This window comes from Pseudoliparis swirei, chromosome 24 (genome assembly GCF_029220125.1).
Source record: "Pseudoliparis swirei isolate HS2019 ecotype Mariana Trench chromosome 24, NWPU_hadal_v1, whole genome shotgun sequence".
In the NCBI taxonomy this organism is placed as follows: Eukaryota; Metazoa; Chordata; class Actinopteri; order Perciformes; family Liparidae; genus Pseudoliparis; species Pseudoliparis swirei.
Window position 1 is genome coordinate 17,000,904 of NC_079411.1, and position 22,338 is coordinate 17,023,241.

At 42.4% G+C, this 22,338-nt stretch overlaps 1 protein-coding gene across 2 annotated transcripts in view; it reads left to right on the forward strand.

Annotated features, from left to right (window-relative positions):
* ptprdb (protein tyrosine phosphatase receptor type Db) overlaps positions 1 to 22,338 on the forward strand; it is a 165,030-nt gene that overhangs the window by 21,435 nt on the left and 121,257 nt on the right. For both annotated transcript variants that reach the window (XM_056409327.1, XM_056409328.1), the window contains exon 2: positions 5,014 to 5,039. The gene's annotated coding sequence lies outside the window, so the exon portion shown is untranslated. The remainder of the gene's footprint in view (positions 1 to 5,013; positions 5,040 to 22,338) is intronic.

Genomic DNA, 22,338 nt, shown 5'->3' on the forward strand with positions numbered 1-22,338 from the left:
TTTGTCAGCAGTAACGGCGTTCCTCTTGTTTTCGCCCGTGATTGTCAGCGTTGACAACGATCCTCGTTTCGGGAAATATGGCCGTGCCACCGTGCTATTACCATAAGTCACGATTGCCACCGTGCGATCGTGATTGAATCATCAATAAGGTAGCTGTAATTGAGTAAATCCAGGGGCGGGGATGAGGTCAAATGATCTCAGACGCCTACCCAAAGCACTGTGTTGTCATTCAGCAATTGAAATAAATATGTTTTATTCATTTATCATGCGAGTCCTATCAATCTTTTCCTTTTTTTTCTGCTTATTTTTTGTTTGTGGTGGTTTGCCAAGACATAAATACCGCAGATTCTCTCTCATCTGGTGAGCGAGTGCGATGGCAGGGATTGGACGGAGTAATTGGACCTCATGAATATGTCAACTGCCTGTTTCGTTCTCTCTCCATTAAACACAACTGGATTAGATTTACTGTGCTGCTTACACGAACAACTTAAAGACTCCATCAGTAGGCTACTTTCCATAGCACACACACACAGACACACACACACTCACACACAGACACACACACACAGACAGACACACAGATTGGCTTAGCTCAGTAGATCAATGGCCTCTTGGTCAATGTCTCCTTCGGGAGGGTAATCTATCTGCTCCTCACTAATGAAACACTCTGATCGCTGTGTCTGTGTGTGTGTGTGTGTGTGTGTGTGTGTGTGTGTGTGTGTATGTGTGTGTGGGGGGGGTTTAAATATCTTTGTGCATTCATGGGTGTCAGATTGCGTCTGGAGCGTATAGATATGGTGTCATATTCTTTGTTCTTAAGTTTAATTAGAGACTTCAGGTCCCATTAAGCAACACATGTTACACATAATATATAACTGTGTTTCAAATGTGTCATTATGATACTTTCATTGTACAATATCCCAATACTAATAAAGTAACATATTCACCTTGTATTCAAATACTCTCTCAAGACTACAAGGGAAAAAAATATTTAAAGAATGGGAGTTGGTGGTGACACAGATGTGTAAGTGTGTCTGATTTGGTTGTCACTTTCTAAAAAACATTTTCAACACTTTTTTATTTCAACACAATCATTTCTGTCAGCCACCTTTTTTTCTCTCTGAATAGTTTTACAAAAGTATCTTTGCTCTTCAGAACAAATTGTCTTTGACGGGTGACAAAAGTCGCTGCTTTATCCCTTTGGTGTCAAAAGATGTTTTGTTAAAAGAGCTGTATTCCACATTCAGAGCATTCATTCAATTATCTGAGCAGAGAATGAAGTCGCTCTCCCTCCGTGGGACTTCAAATCCGAGCTTATTCTTGCTTTGTTGACATGTCTGGGCCAGCGTGTGTTGTAGCGTAGCATGTGTTAGCCCGCCGCACCGGTTAGCTAATGGCCGCCGCTCTGCACTGCTCGCCTACGGCGGTTACAGCTAATAACGGCATCCGACCGACGGCGACATCAGTCAGATGCTAAGACTACAAACTACAGCAAATATGCTAATAGCACCGTTAGCCTGGAGCTAACGACACTTACGTTTGTATAGATCCGTTCGATGTGGGACGACCTTATGACCCAAACAGCTGTTTGTTATCTACTCGTCGGACACGCAGAAAGTATTTCTGAAGTTTGACCTAGAATTATTTTGGCAGTTTTTAGCCGGGTTAAACAAGCTCGATGGATCAGGATTTGTGTTATGAGGGCTTCCCACCCCCCCCTAAGCAACTTGGCGGTTAAAGAGTGGGCTGACCACAAATGCCCCAAGGCCCCTGGGACTTAAAGCATGAAATAATCATCAGGGGCCCCCGGGCCCTGCAGCTCTTACAATGTGAGGCACCTTGGTACGTGTGAGCTGAACACGAAGCCCCCTGGCTCCCTTGGTACAGACATTGAGGGGAACACCTGGTCCCCTTGGTACAGCGAGAGCCTTCCGGTGCTGGACAACCGAGCCGCGCTACAGTCAATGGGACGTGATACAATCTTCACCCACAAGTCAGGTCATCCTGCGGACCAGGACAGTTGGAAAAGGCGCCATATTCCAGTTTGGAGTCATTAATGACATTTATTTTTACATTCTCTCCCTGACTGCCAACATTACTGTGACACACATTCCTGTAGGTACATGTTGCACAACATCAGGAGAACACGTCCTCTTCTTACACAGAAGGCGGCACAGGTTCTGGTCCAGGCTCTGGTCGTTTCATGCCTAGACTTCTGTAACTCGATCCTGGCAGGTCTACCTGCTAAGGCCATTCGACCTCTGCAGCTCATCCAGAATGCAGCAGCTTGACTGGTTTTCAGCCTAAATTCACCCACACTACTCCGGTGGCTGCCTGCATTCGCTTCAAAATATTGGTTCTTGCGTAACGTGCTGCGAGCGGTTCGGGCCCCGTCTACATCCGGGATATGCTCAAGCCTTACATCCCAGCCCGTTCACTCCGCTTGGCAACAGCAAATCGACTTGTGACTCCGTCACTTCGAGCTAATCACTCGATAGAATCCAGACTGTTTGCTGTCCTGGCTTCTCATTGGTGGAATGAGCTCCCCACTGACATTAGGACATCAGAAAGTCTCTCCATCATCCGCCGGAAAATAAAAACACATCTTTTCTGTATATACTTTAAATAAAAACAGATTAGCACTTCACTTGATTGTCACTTACTTATGCTACTTTTGTAGTTTGGCTTTCTTGAAGAAATGTTACTTTTGTTTGTTCACATAGTTGAATGCACTTATTGTAAGTCTCTTTGGATAAAAACGTCAGCTAAATGAAATGTAATCTAATGTAATTTTTGTTTCATTTGAAATTTTAGCCTCCAATGACAATGAAAACAAGATGACGGACATGAGATGATTATTGTGGCCGCATCTCGTTTCACAATGAAGCTCTTGTTTTTGTTTCGTTATGAATCCAGCGCACTCGTGTCCTTCAGGGCAGTGCGTTCTCGCCCCGCCCCAGTGTTTGCCATAAAATACATTTGTCACAATTTCTTAATGAATTGGAAAAATTCTCAACGTTTGGGGCACTTGCGGTCTGACTGGGGGAATTCAGCGCGTCTCTCTCTCCGGTAACAAGCAGGCATCGATACCCGATGCTGTAACTAAGTGACGCCCTGACTGTGGAGGTAATGTGGCCACTGAAGGTTGACAATTCACATTATTCTTTTAAACATTAGAAGATGCCAGCCTGCTAATTGACGCTTGTGTTGAAAGCAAACATTCATCTCTTTGCTCATTGGGGCTCCTTCACTTCAAGAGTCACGTGGTCAAAATGTTGAAGGACCGATGTCTTTCTATCTGACCAAAGCCTGAACCACTGTTTACACTCCAAACAGATGGATTTGCACATAACGAACAATAGTTTGATTAAAAGAATAAATATTTATAGAAGTGTTTATAAGAATAATCATGTATAGAAATGTTTATTCTTTTAATCAAACTAGTGTCTCATTTGTTTCATTTAAGATAAAGGGATCCGTTCCAGTTACATTATTTGTACTAGAGCACATTATTGTTTATAAGAGCATGACCGCCCTCGGACCCTCCACCCACTGCAGCTTCCTGTGGGAAGCACTGCTCACGCTCACTCTCACGGGCAAGTTCAGCTCAGCCAGGGCCACAATGACGGGAAGAGAGAGTGAACATTCTGTTTCAAGGTCAAGACTGTCCGCCATGTTTCCAAAATCATTGTGTGACTGTGTAAGACACTCAGTGTTGCGCTCTGTTGTTCACACGATGAGTGGCAGAGGTGGCCTGTGTATGTGTGTGTGTGTCGGTGTGCGTGCGTGTGTGTGAGTGTGTGAATGAAACAAGAGAGTTCAAACGCCTAGCTCTTTTTCACAACTGCACGCAGCTGGCCATTCACAGCATGAAGTGGTTGTGAATGTCAGATTTTGAAAGTGACTGTAATAGTTGGATGCCTGTTCGGACACCAAAAATATGTGTGTGTGTGTGTATTTGACCGGTCGATGAGCACTTCTGACGAGTACTGGCAGCTTAAAGGTGTTTGCGTCGTCTATTTCCAAGGCCACAATGTCCAATGTGTGGCAGCCAGGGGGGGCGTAGCAGCGTGAAGTACAGTGGGCCATCGGTTGGCAAAGGAAGACAAGCATCCAACAACCCGGTCTCCGTCTCCCAACTTCCTGCACCGCTCTACTGGGGTCTGACAAAGTCTCGAGCTGCAGAAAGCAAGGAGGAGACGAGTAAACATTGGACATGTTCCAGAGATTCAGCAAATCCACAAGGGGGCTATTTCTGGAGGGTTCTTTCTTCTTCTTTTTTCTTCCTTCTTCTTTGTCTGTTTATTTAAACTCTGCAAGTTTTCTCATAAACAGCCCCCCTTCAAAAGCAGATTCAAGAACAGCCTTTTTTAGGATTTGTTTTTAAGCCGTCAAATGGTATTCAGTGCAGCAGAAACCGCTTCACTTTGCTTCCTTGTCAAGATCTAGTCCACATCCCCAGTGAACGCTATCGGAACCCACCTGCGCTGGACATGAAACATTAACATACAGAATAAAAGGCACCGTGTTGCATTTAGTGAGGCCTGTTTGCAAGAATGGAATATAGCATCATTAAGTATGTTTTCTATACACCTCAAATTGTTTTTGTCCTCTCCACCGTAGCCCAGAGAGGACGAACCAATCGCTGGCTCTAGATGGGGATGTTTTTTTAGCCTCTAAAAATGATCTTGCATACTGGTTTTTATTTTGTGATGATATTTTCATTTTATTTTATGACTCTAAAACCAAGCTTATGTCGTTTGCATGCGTTGCGCAAAAGTGCATGTTGCTTGTGCTAGCACTGTAACGTAAAGGTAGATAAGAGGTAACCCTGAAGAGATTCAGTGGGCTTACAGGCTTGTTTCCTGCTTGTGAAATCCACATCTTGTTCTACCTCACACATTTTCCTGCGAAGTGTAATGGTAATCTAATTTCAATCTTCTTCTTTTTTCTCCCTCTCTCTTTTTTATCCCACCCCCGCCCCCTTTTTCTTTACCCTCTTTCTCTTTGCAGTTTGACGTGTTGAAGTGCTTCTTAAGGTAAGAGAGAGAGTCTCATACTCATCTTGTCTTTTCCCTCTCTCTTGTACTTTTCCTCCTCTGATTTTCAAGCCCATTAAACGCAGCACGCCATCAACACTTGATGTGCGTCACGAAACAATCTGCGTCCTCAAAAAAAGAAGAAGAGTTGGCTCAGGACCCCGCTCGCTGGAACACAATAACACTGTGTTAAGATAACAAAGAGACACTCGGGAAACACTCCTACTGCGCTCCCCTTGGTGGAGCCGTGGTCAGAATCGCACACAGCGAAAAATCAGCAGCCACTAGGACACTTTGTTGGAATTATACAGCACGCGTGAACAGATTTACATCTCTTACGGCCATTCGTTATTAAATGGCCTTCAATCTGCGTAGTAATTCTGTACATAATATACAGTAAATCCTCCTCTACGCTTTCTTGCAACTGAATCCGCCTGTCACAAGCTGTTAGTCATAACCGAGTCTGCAAAGGAAAAGAAAAAAGAAATAAACCTGGCCTTATAGTTTTTTAAAAGGCAAGGCCAGTGTTATTGTTTATTTGTGGATTACAGGTTTCAGCCTTAGTATATCTCAAACTTATTACTTTCAGACTTGCGGCGCTGCGTAATACTATCAGCAGACTCGCAATATTTCCAAGAAGAAAATAAAACATGTTATGGGCGTACAACCGGGTCTGACCTTGTGGTTTGGGCATACAGGATGTGTGTGTGTGTGTGTGTGTGTGTGTGTGCGCATGTGTGGGTTTGTGTGTGAATGGTGAAGAAACCATTCATAACTCCCTCTAATGTGTGTGATATTATTTAGTTTACAAAATGGAAATAGAAATGAAAATATTGTCATTTAACAGTTTGCAAAATAGTTTTTATTTTTAACCATGAAGAAATAAAGTTACAAATTTCCAAAAAAAATTTTTATTTCAACGTATGATACATGGAGCCACTAAAGGGACGAATATAGTATAAGGCATTTAAAAATAAATGTTTTCTTTTCACCTGCAAACAAATGTTAATATTAATTTATGATTCGTTACGGTCGGATGGCTGAGTTTATTTGTCTGTTATGAAATGTCTTTCATGCTGTTAGCTTGAAAAATAATCTTTAAAGAGTTAACAAAAAAAGTTATGTTTGGTACATAGGGGAAAAGAAACTTTTCAATGGTTCAACCAGACTGACAATTCAAAGGGCAAAAAGAGACAAAGATCTTTGGATCAACAGTTATAGAATATAAGAAATCCTCAGCCACGGGGAAAAGAAAAGAGTGCAGATTCAAATATATCCAATGTCAAGTATTTCATATTAACGTAACAAAGCTGGAATGTTATTAGGGTGTGTTGCTTAAGCACAGTTATTCTTAAAACTTAGAAACACATTAGAAATGAAGGTTAGTGTGTGGTTTGTTCTATCGGAGACCTCTTCAATCGAACCACAGTGGACTGCTTCAAAAAGACAAACTGCTTCACAAAATATGGAGAGCACAAAAGCCTTTTTTATTTTTTATTTGATTTACATGAAAAGTACAACACTTTATAATTCTTTATCCATTTAACTTAAACTGACAATAGTTTTTACATGAGAGTTGTCTGAGTCTAAGTCGTTGATGTGTCTGATTTGGCTGCTTCCCCGGACTAAGTGGGCGTAAACATATTGTGCTTGATTGACATTTCCCCTCACACTAGTTGCAGCTACAAGGACTGGGCAATTTATGCATTTATTATTCTTTTTGGCACATGTGGTGTAATGACCTCACAATGTGCCCAGGCAAGAAGCCCAGGCAAGAAGCCTGAAGCCGATGCGGAAGTGTCCTAAAAACTAGTGATCAGCAGGGGGCGACTCCTACGGTTGCTAAAAGATGTCAGATTGTATAGAAGTCTAAGAGAAAATTACTCTTCTTCTCTCTGGATTTATTCCATCAGTAAACATTGTAAACATGAGTTTATGGTCTCAATCTCTAGTTTTAAGTCTCCTTCAATACAACATGATTTTCATTTCGCAATTTATGATCCATTTCATCCAGAATAACGGAAAACACCTCACTTAAAAGGCAGGGTTCAGTGTTTCCTCTACCATTAGGCCCGCCCGCCTGAAATGAAATACCCCCCCGCCCCCCTGTAATGTTCTGTATAGAGCCAGATAACAACAGAAGTCATTTAAGGTTCTCGTTCCGAAAGAACAGGTCTTTGTTCTTTTATTAAACTAAATGGCCGAGATTCTTGCCGACTGGCCAGGTGTCTCGGTGAGTTTGGCGTTCCTGCTGTTGCCCTTCAAAATAAAAGCTCAACATTGAGCATTATTGAGAGTGGCCGTATCAAGCCTGCAACATCGTTTTAAAAAAAGGTGTAGTGGAAAGCTCATTGCAGCATTTAATAATAATAAAACGTGATGACTCACACATATCTGCACTCGTGTTGTTTTGCAAAGGTTGCACAATGTTGTTTTGAAAAGATATGAAATGTAAAACTCAGTAAAAAACTCTTTATTGCCAAATATTTGAACTTGTTTTGTTTAGTTTTTCACAGGTTGCACTTTATTGTAATTATCTTGAAAAGGTATTCAGTGTAAAACAGGTTAATTGCAGCCACAATAAGCTCAATGTTGCAAAGATAGAACTGTATCTGTATTCTAATAAAGTGATTGAAAACTTGTATTAGTTTTTTGTCTGATGGAGCAATCTGGTTTAATTGAAAGTGACAGCTATATATTTATAACATTATAAGTAGCCAACTAGCTAATCTTTGGGCTGCACCTATTTTGACGAGCTCAATAAGCTTCTTTTCTACATGTTTACCACATTTTTTGTTTTGCGTTATGTGATCGCTATATTGACTATGAATTAGATTGTACTTACATAAAATGAGTTTATGAATTCTTATACTGCATTTAATTGTCGAGCGTCTTTAAATATTAACTTTGGTTTGTTGCCCTCCCCATAAACTGTAAACCTAGGGGAAACACTGGGGTTGTTAATCTACGACAGAAAAAAGTTACATCCTGATAGCAATCGAGGAATCAAATGCGGTGGCAAAAAAGAGCATGTGGTATCTGGCTGTCACAGGACAGTAATAAGCCCGTCCAATCATTTCATTCATCCCAAAAGTAACAATGAGTGACGTGACAAACTGTCAGTGTTGCCGACTCGGCAGCTTTTTTGTCAGATTTAGCGACTTTTGGTGCTATTGCTGTGAGCGTCTTTCATTGGAAATCAGTTGGCAACACTCGGCCACATTTTCCAGTTGAACAATTGTAAAAAAGTAGCGTACTTTTGCTAGTTTGTCAAGATTGCCGACCTTAGCTCCTGAGCTGTATGGATCACATTTAGACATTTCTGACTTTGGTGACTCCAGTAACCAAAGCCACTAAGAACAAACCACACAAATGAACCACGAGGACGTCATCCTTCTTCTACCAGAAGAATTTGAAAGAAGCTATAATCACATTAAACCCCACAAATATTTACAATAACTAAAATACAATTGGCCAACAATTTAGAGAAAAAACAGACCCTTTTTTTATTTACCATGCATTTTAATATGAAATGCTGTCACATGGCATCATTATTGATAAAACGATGTGATACTGTAACGAAACATAAAAAGCCCCACAATCTTAGCAACAAGGTTTTTGCCAAACACGTGACATGTTGGTGTGCCCCTTAATGTTTGTTTGCTCTGGTGCCTCGGGTTGTGCGTCAGATATCTGGGTGACTGTGTGTGTGTGTGTGTGTGTGTGTGTGTGTGTGTGTGTGTGTGAGAGGGTATGCGTCTTAGTCTGTGTCTCCCTCCTTGTGTGTTCCCGGTTCCTAGTGTTTTGAGAGGGCTCTGTTGGGACAGAATCTATGTCGAGCCTCATTAGTGGCTAAGGTTTGGCTAGCCCGCTGCTACTGGAGACTCACTTGGGTTGTGTGGGGAGGGGGGGGGCACATAATCATATCTTACTCTCTACTGTTGGCCCACATTGGCGCTTGGGGTTTTGGGGGCTAGGTTTTTTTTTCTTTTTTCTGTGCATGGGTATCTTTGTGTTACTGTACAGTCACGAGGTGCTCGTTGTCCAACCCGGGCACCAACCAAACAGATACAGATATTTGTATTATTTATAGCAGTGGGTCGGGGCCCACAGGAGGGTTGCGGACACATTTTTTTTTGGGTCACCATATAAATTCCATAGTCTTTTATTTAACATTTATATCTGCAGTACACCATCAAGCCACACGAGGGAGCCTGAATGTCCGTATTGTTTCCTTCTTATAACAAACATTCTACTATGAAATGCTAGCTTACATTTAATTTTATTTATTTATTTTCTGATGAGAGGAAATGAACCAGAGCCTGTTACAGATCGGGTTTGTAATCTTGAGAAACTAGTGGGGGAATGCTAGATTTTAATCTAACCCAAAAAAACCTGCCCAGTTTTGCCAACTATTCTTTTCTTTTTTCCAATGAAAGTAGCTGCAGGGTTATTGAGTGAGAACGTCTCCAAGTCTCCAAGTCACTGCCAGCCGGTCCCTTTAGCTCTTCTGAAGCCACAAATGACCACAATGAACGCTAACTACTCACAGCGGTAAGCTAGCAGGAAGGTGGACAGGCCCGTCCAATCATTTCATCCCAGCCTAATGAAGTGATTGGATATTGTTTATTACATCCCTGAAACAGTCGCACATACTGAACTTTGATGAATTGATTAGAATGTCAACAAGAATAGCAAGAAATGCCTTTAACTCCGCTGAAATATATATATATATTGTTTATCTGACGAGACAAAACTTATAGAATGAAATTACTTTTTTATATAATTTAGTTGGTCTAATTTATAAAGTATGTATATTTTATTTATGAACACATGTATAAAAAAGTTTATTAAGTATATCAGAGGTTTTTCTGATTTAAGATAATACAAAGATGATGTGGAAAGATTTTGAATTTAACCGCCGTTCCATGAAAACCTGTTCAAGATAAATCAACACAGTATACGAAGGCCCACCTTGACCAATATGTACATGGCTGGCTAGATACGAAGATAAATATAGAAATAAATATATCTATGTGGAATAAAGATAAATATAGAAGCCGTCTAGCGCACAGTGTCGCTGTATTTCTACAATTTAAGTTGTGTAATGTGTTGTGCTCGTGATGCAAGTCGTTTAAAAGGCTTCGCTTTAATGGCTTTTGCTCAGCGTGAGAAAGGTTAATTATCACATCCTGTACAGACAGGCAGGACACCTCCTCCTGTCAAGCACACACACGCAGACACACACGCAGACCATCAAACTGTATGTGTGTGTGTGTATCTGTCATATGAAGATGTAATCCAGCATCACTCAACTGAGGCCTTCAATTATTTAATTTTTTCCTTTACTCACTTTTTTCTGCCTCTCATCTCGACCTCCTCCTCCTCCTCCCCGTATTCGCGATACAACGGGAATCACAGCTGCCAGAAACATTCATTCATAAAGTCGTTCATCAGGAAGGAAAACAGATCACATTTCTCCGCTTTGTTACAATGTGTGAATTGGGAAGGTCCAACTGAGAAAAATGGGGGGGGGAGGAGGAGGAGGGGGGGGGTCCAGGAGTGGACAGAGGTGTTCAGTGGGTGTGAAGTGAGTGAACCGTGGCAAAATGATTGCTGTTGTATTTTGGAAGACGGCAAAGAAATAGTTTTGAGTGCAAATAAAACAAGAAAAAAAAACTCAAAAGGACCTGTGGAGAAGTCGTGGGTTTTCTTTTCTTCTAAAAATGAACAACTCCACTTCACATCGCAAACCCTATTTTTTACAATAAATCCACACTCTTTCATGTCATGCACTCTTCTTATCTCTCTCCTCAAACACTCCTGCTCCTCTTCAGAAGTGTCCCCCCCCCCCTCTTATCCTCCTGTGTTTTTGCGCCCATCCACCTCTCCATCCTCATTTCATTGCCAATCTAGACAGCTCCCCAAAAGCAGGTGCTGAGGCGAGGGAGAGGCAGGGGGAAGGTGTGTGTGTGTGTGTGTGTGTGTGTGTGTGTGTGTGTGTGTGTGTGTGTCGGGGGGGGGGGTGAGAAGGAGGGAGGAAAGGAGCCAAAGGGATAAGGAGGACCGAGCGAGAACAGAGAGAGATTAATAGCTCAAGCAGAGAGGCATATGATGAAAGTTTAGAAGAGTACGTATGGAGAGGAAAGGAAATTAAATGAAAGAAGAGAGGAGAGGAGAGGGATGAGGTCAGGTTGAGGTAGAATTGGAGCAGAGAGGAAGGAGAGAGAGAGAGAGGGTAAGGAGTCAATCTGAGTAAATCAGGTAGGCGCCATGCAGAGCGGAGCGGTACGGAAGAGGCTATTTTCATGCAGGGTGGAAATCAGGTGCTCGAGGTGGGGAGATAAGGAAGAGGCCAAGAGAAGAGGAAGGGGGGGAGTGTGGAGCAAAGGAAGTAAATAGAAAAGAAGTGTTGAGGGAAGGAGGGCAAGTAAAGAGGCTGGGGGGAGGAGATGGATGGATGGATGGATGGATGGAGGGAGCATGTGTAGGGGAGAGGACAGGAACAGTGTTGTTGTGCTTTTATGGGAGGACACCGACTGCAGGGAAGTGAGGTGGGTAATAAGGCCATAGCTCATTCCTGTGGAGCAGCCTCTATCCTATTAGTGACTACCTCTCACTGGATGACTTATGTGCACCTCGTTTTTCACCAGCAGCATGACGACGCATGCTCGGGACGAAACAAACACACACACGCACGCACACACAAACCTACACACACAATTGCACGTGCACACACACACCTACACTCACACACACACATGCCCTCACACACGCATTCATACAGCCGCAGGAGCGATGACAGGATAAATCTGCTTCTGCTTCCTGATGTGAAGAGAAAATGGCGTCGATGCAGAATAACCAACCGCGTACACACAAAGTGTCCGATTGTTGACGGTCGGCGTACATTATGAGACGCTGATGTTACTCATGAGTCAACTGCTAACGTCGTTAGACCATATTTTTTCATTGTTCAGGCCAGTCAAAGGTGTCTCGAAAGAAGCTGATTGTGGGATTAGTTCTATTTCCTCCACTCGGCTCTCAACATGCCATTGAAAATCATCTCACGTGATGCCAATCAAATATGGGTATTCAGATTGTTATCGAGTGAGATAAACACACATGCGTGGCAGAGAGCGGAAGAGAGACCCAACGGTCGGAGGAAACGGGAGTCAAAAAAGTTATTTCACATGGCGTTCTCCAGAAAGAGAAAAGACAGGTAGACTAGAGCCTTTAACCAAGAAGGGACTCTTATCGGTTCAGTGAGACACATTGGGTTTGAACTGCCCGTTGGAAGCATCGGGCAGTACAACCCAATGTGTCTCATGTGTTCAGAGACCGTAGCGGTTATTAGAGAGGCGATGTGAAGCGCCACTACGACACAAAGCACACATCTTTTGCGCAAACTTACCCACTCACATCCAAAATGAAGCCCTAAAAAAATTAAGCTAAGAGCCCAATATGATTAGAATCCTAACACTGCCCAACAATGAAGTTAACGGAGAGGAGAATATAGATGAATTCAGTGGCTTTCATTAAGTCGCTCGACCATTTGCCGTGTTCACGCAATAAGCGTCGAGATGCTCCGCGAGGGGCGGGGCTTATCTCTGTGTCTCGTCTCCGTAAAGACCGTTATCATTTCCTTCATCCACCACGGAATAACTAACCACTAGTTCTGCTTTATACTTATTGTGGACATGCCACACACTAACGCCCTCTTGTTTGGGTTCATGACATCACCCGTATGCTCACACAGCTCGGTCACTTTCACCGATGAAGTTACTATTACGTCTGAAAGACTTCCGCTTCCAGCGCTCCGAAAGCAGAACATCTCAACACGGGTTATTGTGTTCATAACATTATTGTTATAACACATTGCGTCACCCCAAACGCCCCAAACGTGCCGCCCGGAAAAATATCGCATCTATCGCAGCCACAAGAAATCGCATCGCTTTTGGTGTGAATGCACCTTAACTGGTAACTAATTTCCCTTTCAGACATGCAATTCAGTGAGAATTAGCAATCATATTGAAGATATTTCAGGGACATTGGCACCGATCTTACGCTGCGTATACTTACATCCCCGCTTTACCCGTCTTCTTCTTCTGTTGATTTATATGGATGGTTGGCATCCATAAATGTTGCATCACCACCATCTGCTGGACTGTCCCTTGCCCCATCTCTTTCGGCTTTGCCGTGGCTTGCGTGAAACATTGACTGGATATTAAAAGGGGAAGTAGTCGTTATGTCACCTATTGGCTTGTGGACCACACTTTTATAGCCTGAAGTTTGGCGTTTTGTCCATCGCCATCTTGTTTTTTTCCATCCAGTGAACCTACATTACCATATTTACTGTGGAGGAGTGGCAATTATACCCTAAATGGAACCATAAGTTACTAATTGAATATCAAGTTGTATTGAAGAAGACTTAAAACTAGAGATTGAGACCATAAACTCATGTTTACAATGTTTACTGAGGGAATACATCAAGAGAGAAGTAGAGTCCTTTTCTCATAGACTTCTATACAATCTGACATATTTTAGCAACCAAAGGAGTCGCCCCCTGCTGGTCAGTAGTGTTTAAGAAAATTCCGCATTGGCAGAACTGGAGGTTCTTGCCTGGGCACATTGTAAGGTCATTACACTACATGTGCCAAAAAGAATAATAAATGTGGAACTTGCCCAGTCAGTGTGACTGCAAAGAATGTAACAGAGTGTGAGGGGAAATGTCAAACAAGCACAATATGTTTACGCCCACTTAGTCCGAGGAAGCAGCCAAATCAGACACATCAACGACTTAGACTCAGACAACTCTCAGATAAAACTATTGGCAGTTAAATAAGTTAAATGGATAGAGAAATATAAAGGTTTATACTTTTTATGTTAATCTAATGTTAAAATTTAATATCTCCATATTTTGGGAAGCAGTTTGTCTTTGGTTCCTCTGCAGTCTATCGTGGTTAGATTGAAGAGGTATCCAAGAGAAAAAACATTTTGTTGTCGTTTTCTCATAGACAAGCATTTAATGGAGTTATTGTTCCAACCAAAGGAGTCGCCCCTTGATGGCCATTGGAGAGGAAGCAGGTTTAAGGCACTTCCACATTGCCTTTACTTTTCAGAACCGGCTGTATTGCATGTGGCCTAGAGTAAAAGAGGCTTACTTAGAAAACAAGCATTTGAACCAGCTACCATGATTTCATGTACAGTCTTTGCTCACTCCAAGATCAGATTGATGTTCAGAAGCACATCTGGAAAGACTCCAAGCGTGGAAACTGATCATCATCTTTTCAGCTAACAACCTTGTACAATTACAGTGGGTGTCTGGGTGCTGTATAATAAGTCGCTCCAGGGAATATTGTAATAATGCAAGATACTTAACAAAACCCCCTTGCTATATTAATGAGTTTGCGATTTTGGCAAGGCTCCACACTTTTAAGTTATAAACCCTCACACACCCTTTTTTTCTTTCTCTCATGCGGTGCCATTCAATTTAGTTTAGTTTATACAGCCCAATATCACAAATTATTTGTGATATTTTGAATATATCTCAGAGGGCTTTACAATCTGTACAAATCCCTGTCCCAGGACCTCACATCGGATCAGGAAAAAATAGAAAAAACACTTTTACGCGGAAAAAGGGAAGAAATCTCCAGGAGAGCATAAGAGGTGGATCCCTCTCCAGGATGGACAGAAGCAAGAGATGTCATGTGTACAGAATGAACAGCGTTACAGAGTTACAACACATTCTATGAATATGACAGAATATATGAATAGTTCGTAGTCGGCATGAACCATAATCCAGACCTCCACAATCCATGAAACAGAAGGAGGTGGAATTGAATCTGCACAATTAAATCTGAAAACATCCAAAAAGAAATGGTGAAAATAACATATACTAATTGTCCTAAAGTTTCACAGAAAAGCCACCAGAAAATCATATTAGTCAAAAACTCAAGAAAGGATAACATTTTAAAAAAAAGACCTAACTATCTTGATTCCGCACACGTAAATAGACACACACACATACACAAACACACACACACACACAGTTAAAACATCTTTTCAATACCATTGTGTCCTTTAAAGTGAAAGTTCATCCGTGTTATTGGAATTTACCATCTCCGTGGTGACATTTACTTCCGAGAAAGAAGGCTGACCCCCGTCAGACTCCTCAACCGCTGGATTCCAAGATAACCCAAGGACTAATGGTTCGGAGAAAGGGGAAATATAAGAATGTATTCCAATCATTTTTGCCATTTTAATTACATTCATGAATATTGGTTCCTTGTGAATCATTTGGGGCAGCTGTATGTATCAGCGAGAGAGGGAAAAGAGAAAATGGGTCACATTGGGAGAGGGACTGAGAGCGCTTCATTACGAAGCCGGTTGCAGTCGTTCTGTGGCCTCTCTAATTCTGCTCCGGCATTCCCTTCCTGCGCGTGCGAGAATTCCAATATCAGCCGAACATTCGCGACCTAGTCAAAAGCAAGAAATAAGCAGGTGTCAGGTCACGGCGGTTCCACGCCCCGCCACCCCCGTGACAGTCGGCCGCCCTTCCTCCATCTATTTCGCCTAAATTAACGACCCGTCTCGCTCGCCCCCGAGAGAAATGTGACAGGTGTTTCTTAGGTGAGAAATAGCTGCACGCCTTGTCTTTACCGGTGAAATAAGTAAGACAATTCGATGTGCGAGGGTTATTAGGTGTACTGTGTAATTTTGCCTTTCAAAGGCTGGAACAGGGCAAAGCTTTTGCCAGTTCCTCCACTTTATAAGCTCAACTCTTCCTCCTTATATAATGTGCTGTTTCTCATTTGCGATAATTTTATAATTCTCCCGCCCTCGCCCACCCTGCATGATGCCCATTAATTTTTTCTTGCTCCCCCTCTATGTGTTGGAGACACTTTCTTTCACTTCTGTCGAAGGTTGGGAAAAGATGACCAGGACGGCAAAGTAAAATTCTAAACAAAGTGGATTTAATTAAGTGTGGTAGAACAAAAGTCTCAAAGACACAAAACATTTAACGTGCAGCACGGGCCTGGATGAAGTCAGCTCAAAGCATCGTTCGATAACAGACTGCCGTTCTCCAGGAGAACATGGCTCTTTATATCTTTAAGAGCAGCGTGATTAGATAATATAGATGGAGACGTCACTCGGTTTAATCTGTGTCCGTCTCATCGTTGGAGCTCAGGGTGGTCCCACCCTCTGGGCTCACGACAGCAGCACTGGTTGGTTAAAACAGATGGAGGTGTTCCTGGTTTAGACTTTGAACACCTTCTGATGGAGCTCAGGGTGGTCCCACCCTCTTGGCTCACGATCTTCTCGTCATCATCATAATCAGTGTGTGTGTGTGTGTTGTTCTCCATCTAAAGCAGGAGCTGTGCAGTTTCTTTAATATAATAGAAACTAAAAGGCATTGAAACTATCTGTTGCTTTCATAAACAAATTCTTTGACGGTGACAGGTACGGCTCTTATTTAAATCTCAATTCTACGAATGAGCAGTCAGGGTGAGGTCAGAGCCAAGGGTTGCATAGAGTTCCTGATTATCTTCCCTGTGTGGATGTGTCATCTTCTGGCCGAGGTCCAGAAGTGTTTGTACCTACAGTATCTGTGCTTCTTATCCAGCAGTGACAGTATGTTCCAAAACATGTGGGTGAGCATGAGTATGAGCTGTTCTCTCTGGTCAGAGCCCTAATGTCATAGAAGGACACACAGTTTGGTGCTTCGGGGCCTTAATGCAAAGCGAGGGACATGGGGGACTATGTATGCATTTTATATTCTTAACACTTCTTTTATCCTCTCAGTCATTCGTTCTCTCGGCCCCCCGAAGCACAACACCGTCTAATACAGTATATCTTTAAAAGTAGGACAGCGCTGAGTAATTTCTTGCATCTTCCAAATGATAATTTAGGATTGTCACAGTATCTCCATGACCCCCACCCTATCGCTCGCCACCCACCACCTCCACCCCAGCACACGGTGGCATCTGCTGCTCAAAGAAAGCAGTCATTGAGATTTTCTCGCCATTGTGGTGTTAAATGGAAATCGCAAAAATATATGATTATTTCACAAAGACGTGGCACCGCTTCACAGCAGGGTTGCTTGTGCCCTTTATGTAAGCCGCATGTATTAAATTGCCATGACATGGAATTTACCGTGTTGTAGATTGCTGCAGCTTTTCCTCCTTCCAGTAAGCGTGAAGACAATAGCTTCCTTAAATTTAAACCCTTTTTTCTCTATGCTGTTCTGGCGTAATTTTTAAGTTGCTTGGACTCTGGAGAGGCAAAACGGACCGGATCATTAGATCGGATCAGTCGTTAATATGATTGTGCCGAAAGGTCTTGAAACTTCTGGAGCATTACTCCAATTTTACACATGAAAGTCAGTTTCTCTTATTTGTTTTACCTGGATCCTATTTTCATATATTTTTGTGTCGAAGCGATTAAAAGAACAACAATCTTTGAAATTGGTCCGGTATTGAACGAGAACGCTACAGCAACACAGCTGCTCATGTTGTTATTCTGAATTTGAAAAAAACAATCCTACAGGGAAAAGAAATGCCACTTGATCCCGTCTGTTTATGTAATTGTGTTCAACCAAGTCTCGCTCCGAGAAGTCTTGTTCTGAAAAATTGCGTTGCATCTTTATCTTCGGAATCGGCTAAATATTCAGCCACGACAGAATCTCTTAGATAAGTAGCCTTAACCCTTGTGTTGCCTTAGGGTCATTTTGACCCCGAATCAATATTACACCCTCCCCCCGCCTATGGGTCATTTTGACCCAATTCAATGTTTCACCCTCCTGTTACCTTTATATTTACTAACATATTTTACCCTTTGGGTTCAATTTGACGCCAGCAATTAAAACCTCCAGAACATTATTAGAATTAATATTGTTTTCCAAGTTTAAGTGTGAGGCACTTTATGTTTGTTTGTTGACTACCGAAAGAACACCGACATTAAACATTGAATGGGGTCAAATTAATCCTAAAGCGGGGGGAGGGTGTAATATTGATTCGGGTCAAAATGACCCTAAGGCAACACAAGGGTTCAATTCAATTCAGTTTATTTGTATAGCCCAATTTCACAAATTACAAATTTGTCTCGGAGTGCTTTACAATCTGTACACACAGACATCCCTGCCCCAAAACCTCACATCGGACCAGGAAAAACTCCCAAATAACCCTTCAGGGGGAAAAAAAGGGAAGAAACCTGGAGGAGAGCAACAGAGGAGGATCCCTCTCCTAGGATGGACAGATGCAATAGATGTAATGTGTACAGAAGGACAGATTTAGAGTTAAAATACATTCAATGAATATGACAGAGTGTATGAATAGTTCATAGTAGGCATATTCCACGATGGAGACCTCCACGATCCATCAGGCAGATGGCGGTGGGGAGGAGGAGTGGCGGAGTCTCAACAGGACAGTGGCGTAGTCATGAGCAGGAATTCCACGACCCAGACGATCCATCAGGCAGATAGGATCTATGCCGTCTCATAGGGTCCGATGACCCCATGAGACGTAAAGTCAAAAGGACTTCGGGAGAAAGCAGAGTTAGTAACGTGTGATTGAGAGATGAAAATTCATCCTTAAGGAGAGAAAAAGAGGAGATAGGTACTCAGTGCATCCTAAAACGTCCCCGGCAGCTATAAGCCTATAGCAGCATATCAAGGGGCTGGACCAGGGCAAACCTGATTCAGCCCTAACTATAAGCTCTGTCAAGAGGAAGGTCTTAAGTCTACTCTTAAACGAGGTGACTGTGTCTGCCTCCCGGACTGAAATTGGAAGCTGGTTCCATAAAAGAGGAGCTTGATAACTAAAGGCTCTGGCTCCCATTCTACTTTTAAGACTCTAGGAACTACAAGTAGTCCCGCATTTAGTGAGCGTAGCTCTCTAGTGGGGCAATATGGTACGACAAGCTCCTTAAGATATGATGGAGCATCACCAATCAAGGCTTTGTAGGTTAAGAGAAGAATTTTAAAAGTGATTCTTGATTTTACTGGGAGCCAGTGCAGAGCAGCTAGTGCAGGAGTGATGTGATCTCTTTTCTTAGTTTTAGTGAGAACACGAGCTGCAGCATTCTGGATCAACTGGAGGGACCTAAGAGATTTATTAGAGCAGCCTGATAATAAGGAGTTGCAGTAATCCAGTCTCGAAGTAACGAACGCGTGAACCAAAAATCAGGCACAAGATGTGCCTGATTTTTGAAATATTACGTAGATGAAAGAATGCAGTCCTTGAGATTTGCTTTACGTGGGAGTTAAAGGACAAGTCCCGATCAAAGATAACGCCAAGATTCTTTACAGTGGTGTTGGATGCCAGGGCAATGCCGTCTACAGAATCCACATCACCAGATAATTGATTTCTGAGGTGCTCAGGGCCGATTAAAATTACTTCGGTTTTGTCTGAGTTTAACATCAAGAAGTTGCAGGTCATCCATGTTTTTATGTCTTTAAGACATGCTTGAATTTTACAGAGTTGGTTGCTCTCCTCTGGTTTTATCGATAAATATAGTTGAGTGTCATCTGCATAACAATGAAAGTTTATGGAGTGTTTCCTGATAATATTGCCCAAAGGAAGCATGTATAAGGTAAATAAAATTGGTCCAAGCACAGAACCTTGTGGAACTCCGTGATTAACGTTGGTGGTTATCGGCGTCATCGTTTACAAATACAAACTGAGATCGATCTGATAAATAGGATTTAAACCAAATTAGTGCCGTGCCTGAAATGCCAATCGACTGCTCCAGTCTCTGTAACAGGATGTCATGGTCAATGGTGTCGAATGCAGCACTAAGGTCTAACAAGACCAGGACAGAGAGGAGTCCTTTATCTGCTGCCATTAAGAGGTCATTTGTAATTTTCACCAGTGCCGTCTCGGTGCTGTGGTGTTTTCTAAATCCTGATTGAAATTTCTCAAATAAACTATTATGATGTAGAAAGTCGCACAACTGATTTGCGACCACTTTCTCAAGGATCTTGGAGAGGAAGGGAGGTTAGAGATCGGTCTGTAGTTAGCCAATACCTCTGGATCCAGAGTGGGCTTCTTCAGGAGAGGTTTAATAACAGCCACCTTGAAGGAGTGTGGTACGTGGCCTGTTAGCAGAGACACATTGATAATATCTAATAGAGCCGCCAATTAAAGGCAAAACGTCTTTAAGCAGCCTCGTCGGGATGGGGTCCAAGAGACAGGGAGACGTGTTCGAAGTAGAAACCGTTGAAAATAATTGGTCACGGTTGATAGGAGAAAATCCTCAAATATACACCAGGGCATACAGCGGTTTCCAAGGCCATTCCACTTGAGGACAGATTGGCACTGGTTATGGGCAAGAGATTATTAATCTTGTCCCTAATAGTTAAAATCTTTTCATTAAAGAAGTTCATAAAGTCATTACCACTAAGGTTTATAGGAATGCTCGGCTCCACAGAGCTGTGACTCTCTGTCAGCCTGGCTACAGTGCTGAAGAGAAACCTGGGGTTGTTTTTATTTTTCTATTATTGATGAGTAATAGGCTGCTCTGGCATTACGGAGGGCCTTCTTATATGTTTTAAGACTATCTCGCCAAACTAAGCGGGATTCTTGAGATTAGTTGAACGCCATATGCGTTCAAGCTTCGTGACGTTGCTTCAGTTTGCGGGTCTGAGGGTTATACCAGGAGCAAACCTCCTCTTCCTCACTGTCTTCTTCTTCAGAGGGGCTATCGAGTCCAGTGTCATTCTCAGAGAGCCTATGGCACTGTCAACAAGATGATCAATCTGGGACGGACTAAAGTTAGACCAGGAGTCCTCTGTTATATTGAGGCGTGGTATCGAATCAAATACAGAAGGAATCGCTTCTTTAAATTTAGCTACAGCACTATCAGTTAGACATCTAGTGTAGAAACTTTTGACTAACGGAGTACACTCCGGTAGTATAAATTCAAAAGTTATGAGGTTGTGGTCTGACAGAAGAGGATTCTGTGGGAAGACGTTCAAATGCTCAATGTCAACGCCATAAGTAAGAACAAGATCAAGCGTGTGGCCAAAGCTGTGAGTGGGTTTCTGTACTCTCTGACAGAAGCCAATCGAGTCCAACAAGGAGATGAATGCAGCACTAAGGCAATCATTATCAACATCCACATGGATATTAAAATCTCCAACAATAATAACTTTATCGGTTTTAAGAACCAAACTTGATATAAATTCTGAGAATTCAGATATAAACTCTGAATATGGACCTGGTGGCCGGTACAGAATCACAAATCGAATTGGCTGTAGTGTTTTCCAGGTTGGATGTGAAAGACTAAGAACAAGGCTTTCAAATGAGGTGTAGTGTAATTTTGGTTGAGGATTAATTAATAGGCTCGATTCAACATATTTTACCCTTTGGGTTCAATTTGACGCCAGCAATTAAAACCTCCAGAACATTATTAGAATTAATATTGTTTTCCAAGTTTAAGTGTGAGGCACTTTATGTTTGTTTGTTGACTACCAAAAGAACACCGACATTAAACATTGAATGGGGTCAAATTAATCCTAAAGCGGGGGGAGGGTGTAATATTGATTCGGGTCAAAATGACCCTAAGGCAACACAAGGGTTCAATTCAATTCAGTTTAGATAAGTAGCCTTAACCCTTGTGTTGCCTTAGGGTCATTTTGACCCCGAATCAATATTACACCCTCCCCCCGCCTATGGGTCATTTTGACCCAATTCAATGTTTCACCCTCCTGTTACCTTTATATTTACTAACATATTTTACCCTTTGGGTTCAATTTGACGCCAGCAATTAAAACCTCCAGAACATTATTAGAATTAATATTGTTTTCCAAGTTTAAGTGTGAGGCACTTTATGTTTGTTTGTTGACTACCGAAAGAACACCGACATTAAACATTGAATGGGGTCAAATTAATCCTAAGGCGGGGGGAGGGTGTAATATTGATTCGGGTCAAAATGACCCTAAGGCAACACAAGGGTTAAGGGTTATAAAAGAATGTTGAGCAAGGATCCTATTTGTATATTCCATTATCCATACCAGTTAATCCTCACTAGGGTCACAGGGTGCTGGAGCTGATCCCAGCTGACATTGGGCGAAGGCAGGGTTCACCCTGGACAGGTCGCCAGTCCATCCAGGGCACATATAGAGACATACAACCATTCACACTCACATTCACACCTATGGGCAATTTAGAGATCAATTAACCTGACAGCATGTCTTTGGACTGTGGGAGGAAGCTGGAGAACCCGGAGGGAACCCACGCTGCCACGGGGAGAACATGCAAACTCCACACAGAAGGACCGCCCCGACTGGGAATTGAACCCA